Source organism: Triturus cristatus, chromosome 1_1 (genome assembly GCF_964204655.1).
Source record: "Triturus cristatus chromosome 1_1, aTriCri1.1, whole genome shotgun sequence".
NCBI classification, from domain to species: Eukaryota; Metazoa; Chordata; class Amphibia; order Caudata; family Salamandridae; genus Triturus; species Triturus cristatus.
The window spans coordinates 426,906,608-426,912,607 of NC_140579.1; positions in this window are offsets into that span (position 1 = coordinate 426,906,608).

The following is a 6,000-nucleotide window of genomic DNA, read 5'->3' on the forward strand; positions in this document are numbered from 1 at the left end:
TAAGTACCAATTCCCTTGTTGGCCACAACTAATGTTACGTACATATATGAGGGATGTGTGTGAAAAGAAGATAATGGGGCATATGTCTCAAAAAACGTATTTGCGATTTGCAAATGGCGATTTGTTGAGAATCGCAATTTGAGATTCGCAAAATGGGAGGTATGTTAAATTTAGCACATATGTACCAAATTCGGATTATTCCTTAATTGCAAATGTAAAATCGCAATTTTGCCATTAAGGAATACCTTCACATTCATAACTAAGGGCCAGGAGACCCATAGGAATGAATGGGAAGTCAGTCTCAAATTGCAAATAGAAAAGTGGTAATCACTAAATCAGAATTATTTTTAAGGTGCAAGGGTGTCATGAGTACACCCTGATGCCCCCCTGAAATTAGCATGTGTGCGCATATGGCGCACATACATGCCATAAGGACATGAATGTGCGCCACATGTCACATAGAATATAGCAATACATTGCTATTCAATAAGACTTTGCAACATACCACCAAATAGAAGGTGCTGGTAATTCGCAATTTCACGAGGATAAGTTGCACGACTTGGGTGCTTGTTACCTAGCATGTAAGGAATCGCAATTTGCTATACATTAAGGGGCATATGTATCAAAATCCGTTATTGCGATTCTCAAATAGCGATTTTGTGCGAATGGCTATTTGAGAATCGCAAAACGGGATGTATGTAAAAAATCGCTAATATATTGCAATTTCTTGTTATTCCTTAATTGCGATTAGCAAATTGCAATTAAGCTGTGTCTAATATGGTAGGGTAAAGGAGTACAATGCATTTCATTCAGACTTGTGATTCTGTCCATCAACAGTTATTGCACCAGCACCAGCCCCCGCACCAGCACCAGCACCAGCACCAGCACCTGCACCGGCACCAGCCCCGGAACCAGCACCAGCACCTGCACCGGCACCAGCCCCGGCACCAGCACTGGCACCCGCAACGGCCACCATGGACCCTGGACTGTCCCTCATAATGCAGACTCTGAATTGGCACACTAAGCTCCTCGAGGACCTCTGCCATGAATACTCCTACCTTAACCGGCAGATCAGTGAGATCAGGGAACACCTTGACCTGCCCTGAACACTACCCCAGTTCTTACCTCCCCCCCTCTTCTCCCTTCCCACACTGTCCCCCTTTTATCATTATGTTGTGTCATGTCCTAGTTGTATGTGTTGTTTAGCATAGGTTTAGTGTAGGCTTAGTTAGGGTTAGTTTTAGACTGTTTCTACTATTTGTATTTCATAGGATTTGGGAATAGGTTTCATTTATCTTTGGGTGGGGGGTTGATGTATTTATTCATGTTCTGTATTTGTAAATAGTTATTTAAGATAGTTTTATGTAGCATTCTGATTTGTACTTAGGTTAGGGCTAGAGTTAGGGACATAGATTAGTGTAGGTTTTCTTTTCATAGATATGTGTTTGTTAAATAAATGTGGTTGAACATAGATTTCTGCTCGCACCTATATCATGGCTGATGCGGGGGAGTGGGTCTTGCACCATCGTGTGCAAATCATACCATCTGTGGAGAAAACAGTGTATGTGTAACTATGGTCGTGACCTGTCACTCAGCAGGATGGATAGAGCCCAGATACCTTAGATGTGAGCACAATGACCTTGCATGTCTGATAGGTTAGCAAGTGTGGTTTACGCCCTACTCTGGTGACAGTTCATGGTGACCTCAAACATCTCACATGTTCTTGGCCATGGCCAATCGATCTCCATTCCATGCATGCTGTTTGCAATTTGTGGTTCCATTGTTAATGTCACATGGCACTAATGTGTCAGTGAGTCACATGAGTGATATGAGTCTGAGTAATGACTTTGGAATAGAGGTCACTCACAGGTGTCTTGGAGTATTGGCACTGTCTGGGATACAGATTTAACTTTGAGGTTCTTGCGATTGTGACACTCTTACTCATTACAGCAATGGCTTGGGACCTGATGATGTTGGTTTGCAGATACACAGTTGTGCTGCACACAAGTGGTTACATGCTGCATTGCTCCCTGTACCAACAGTGACATAGCCACTCATCCCAGCTGTTACTATCTCATTGTCTCATAGTGATGACACCCTTGTAATTTTTCCACTGAGCAAGACTATATGCAGAGTGCAGTTCACATGACATTCGTGGGCACATTGGCCGATATGTGTGCACTTCATGGCAGTGTTCAGAAGTAGCTATTGCATATGTTTTGCACAGGTAGGAGCTAGCTGACGCAATGCACTTGGGAATCAGTAAGTATTGTGGACTCAACTTCAGTGTGGCCTAGTTTGTAGTTCCATATATGTAGGTTAGACCTGTGCCCTGGGTCTCCTCTGCAATGTGAATCTGTTGTGAACACCTAGAGATGTGACATGCAATGTGCTACATCACATCAATCTTTGGCAAACACGTCCCGTGTTTGGCTATATGCAGGGAGAGTATGCTTTGCTATCATTCTTTGTGACACTACTTCTGTCCTGCAACAGACTTGTACATGTTGTCACAGATGCATCTTGTTAGTAAGTGGCTAGGTATATGCTGTTTCTAAATAGGTACGGTGTGCACAGAGTCCACAGTCACCAGAGTCTGTGCAGAGTTTAAAGTTAGATATGACCTTACTCTATGGAGTGTTACCTTGGTCAAGCAGTAAGGCAGGATCAGAGGACAGTACTAATCCTTAGTTGTACACACTCAGTCAGCAGGTGGTCTCACACACTCAATAACTGAACTCAAGGCCACTGTTTTTGAGATGAAAATATATGTCTGTTTTATTTTATAACCAACAATAGGTATCAACAGATACTTACTCAGATTGCGAGGCCTTAGTTACATACTTTGGCAATGTGCCATTGACTTTGTTAGTTAATAGTTACAAGTTGTTGCAATAGGCAACACAATTTCAAACACAATAATACATTGAGCTCAATGTGAGTTTGAAGTGATTTGTTAATGATTACTTCCAGGATTACTTTGTTAAGTCATGGCCTGGATCCTATATTCAGTCCTGTGCAAGGTCTTGGAAACATGTGAGTATATCCATTGTAGTTGCTGTTGTTATTTTCCGCAAATAATTAGCAAGTACTAAACTTGACCCTAAGAAGAAATTAGACAGAGTCACTGGCAATGATTTCCCATGGAAGTAAATAGTGTGATTGGTAAGTACGGTTGTGAGTGGTTTTCAGGGTTAGTGCTGGGCAACAAGATCCAGCATTGGGATCTCTCCTAATAGCAGTAGAGTTTTTCAATTTCTGTTAGTTGCTTCTTTTCAAGCAAAACTTGTAATATTTAGGATCTCCACACTTACAAGGACTTTCTTATAAAACCAATCAAAGTTACCCTATGGAATAAATTTTGTTTATCGGCTGTTTGGTAAGTACTCGACTGGCAGAGTGAAGGTTCTGGGCACAGACTCAAGGTTCACCCAGGCTCAGGTTTGTACAGTTGGTACACCCTCTGTGGGACTGTGTCAGACGGGGGCAGAGTGAGTGTTGCACGATGTTATCCCATGGGAGGCAGGAGGGCCTTGGTTGCTGGCTGCTGACTAGCAAGCCACACAGCTGTGGAAGCTGGGGTCCAGGTCAGTTGCTTAGGGCAAATGTGGGAAGTAGGTAGGAGTAGAAGTTACACTGCCAGGGCCACTCGGGCAGGTGGGTGGAGGGTGCCTTTGACCCTTTGTGCGCTCAATGGATTGCAATGGGAAAGCTTCTGGGCAAACCAAGGCTGCAAGCTCGGGTTTGCAGTTTGTTCATGTGCCCCCACCACTTTGTGAGTTAAATAGGGTATTTTGAGGGTGGGTATGTCCCCCATAGTCGGGCATAGGGGGCTGCAGGGCACCGGGTGCTGGGGTGACTTTTGGTCAGGATAAATCTTACCCTCTGATGATTGTGGCCGGGGGGGTCCGTGGTTCGGAGGCTGCAGGCGTTGTAATGAGCGCCGCGGTGAGACCTTCTTGGCCATATTTGGGCTCACAGTTTGCGGGGGGGACGTCATCGTGGTCTTTGTCCACTCCAACACAGGCCAGGCTTGTCCAGTGCAGGGTGTGCATGCTTTGCGGTTCCGTGATGATGCCAGGGGTTGGAAACTTGCTTTGGCCAGAGCTACTGCTCATGGGCCTCCCATATGATCAGAGTCACAAGGTAGCCAGGTCCGCAGGGGTTAGTGATGTTGCTGGCCACAAGTGGGTCTGGGCTGTGGCAGGAACAGTTTCAAGGGCCAACAGCCCGGTAGGGCTGGGGCAAAAGCAGTTGGTGTACTTGTCTCCTTAGCAGCTGCACGGTAGTTTATTTCATCTTGCTCTTCCTTTCTTTTTCTTAATCAGTCAAAGGTAGCTTCAGGGTGCCTGTAAAGACTATGTGTCTTTGCGTTACAGGTAGGTACAGGGCAGGGACCAATGTGTCCCTGCCCTGGGGTGGATACACACAATATCCTGCCACTCACCTATGGGAGTGGCCCTGTAGCCTAGTCCTGATTGTGCGGGGCTTCGCATCTTCAAGATGGAGAGCGCACGGAGATGGCCTTTACCTCGCCTGCCCCAGCAGAGGGTAGGTGTGGGCAGGCTGGAACATACCCTGTACTTATTATGTGTTTCCGGCCAGTCTTCCCGCAAGAGTGGGTGTCAGAACGGGGTGTTGGGAACAGTTTTCTGGGTACAGCCCGTGGCCTGTCGAAGCTCACTGAGTCTGCATGCCTTTGAAGGTTCACCCTGGCCATCCTGGGGGAGGATACCTAGCACCCCGCCCAGCATGTGCATTATTGCAGGCCCAGGGGAGCGGGGGCTGTGCACCCTGGGGTCCAGCAACATGTCTGATTTGTGGCAGCCTAGGCAGCCTCCCAACCAGACGTGGATTGTAGGTTAGTTGTCCATGGTTAGACAATTGTGAATATTAGTGGTCCGGTAAGGAACATAGGCCCTGGGCACCTGATTGGCAGGAGTCCAGGGCACACTCACTCAAAGTCCATTCAGCAGTTCCTCAACAAGTGGGTGAATCCCATGCATGAAAGATACTAATTTATCACACACATGTCATACATGTAGTGTGACCAGATTTTGGAGATTGCTAGTTATGCCATCATTTCAATGTTGTCATTGCAATTTTGGCCGTGTAATCTTGTTGGGCACCCTGTGGGCCTTCTTCACTCTCTGACTCCGGTTGTCTCATCTTTGCTGTCATTGCAAGTGTCATTTATTTTGGAAGACTGTGCCCCCTTCTGATGGGTTTAGTTGTATTGCTCTTTCACATTTCTTAGCCTGTATTTGGACTAGTGTTTTTCAAACCACCTCCGCTCTCCCTTCCCGCACCTTTGTAACACCCGCATGCCAGGCTGATCCTCCAAAATCCCCTTCCACTTGCATACCTCCAAGCCGGGTCCGCGCAAAGTGCAGGAACATCCTGGGTCCCATAACGCAACTACACAAGTTGCCACTACGATGCTAGCACACTCAACGCCCTCAACATATGACAATCACACACCAGCTTCATAGACAGCACAGTACGCACACAAGGACACATCTCCAGCCGGTACTGCATTGTCACCATCATTGACTCTGGAAATCCAACCACTCAGTTGTAAGCAAACTACCTCAGATGCATTGTCCCCAACACCTGCCACAGATGCCAACACCCAAGTGAACTCTGGCACCTACTCAACTCTACCTCCCCAGACATGGTCTCCATGACAGTGACCTAATTGTACCCCGCCTCTGAACACTCCCTCGCCATAGCCATCCTGTGCAGCTACAAGATCAAACACAGGTACCGCCCCAACAGAGTAGGACTATGAATTGACATATTCAACATGAAAACTCGCCGAGTCTGAAACAACCACAGCAACATCCTCATCAACGCAAGACACATGCACATACAGATCCACAAATATTCTAAATCCCCCCTCAGAGTAACCCGTGTCGACATAGCCTCCAGACCACAAACACAGTTCCACATCTCCATCACCAACTTTGTCGGTACACACACCCTCACATCCACAGACTA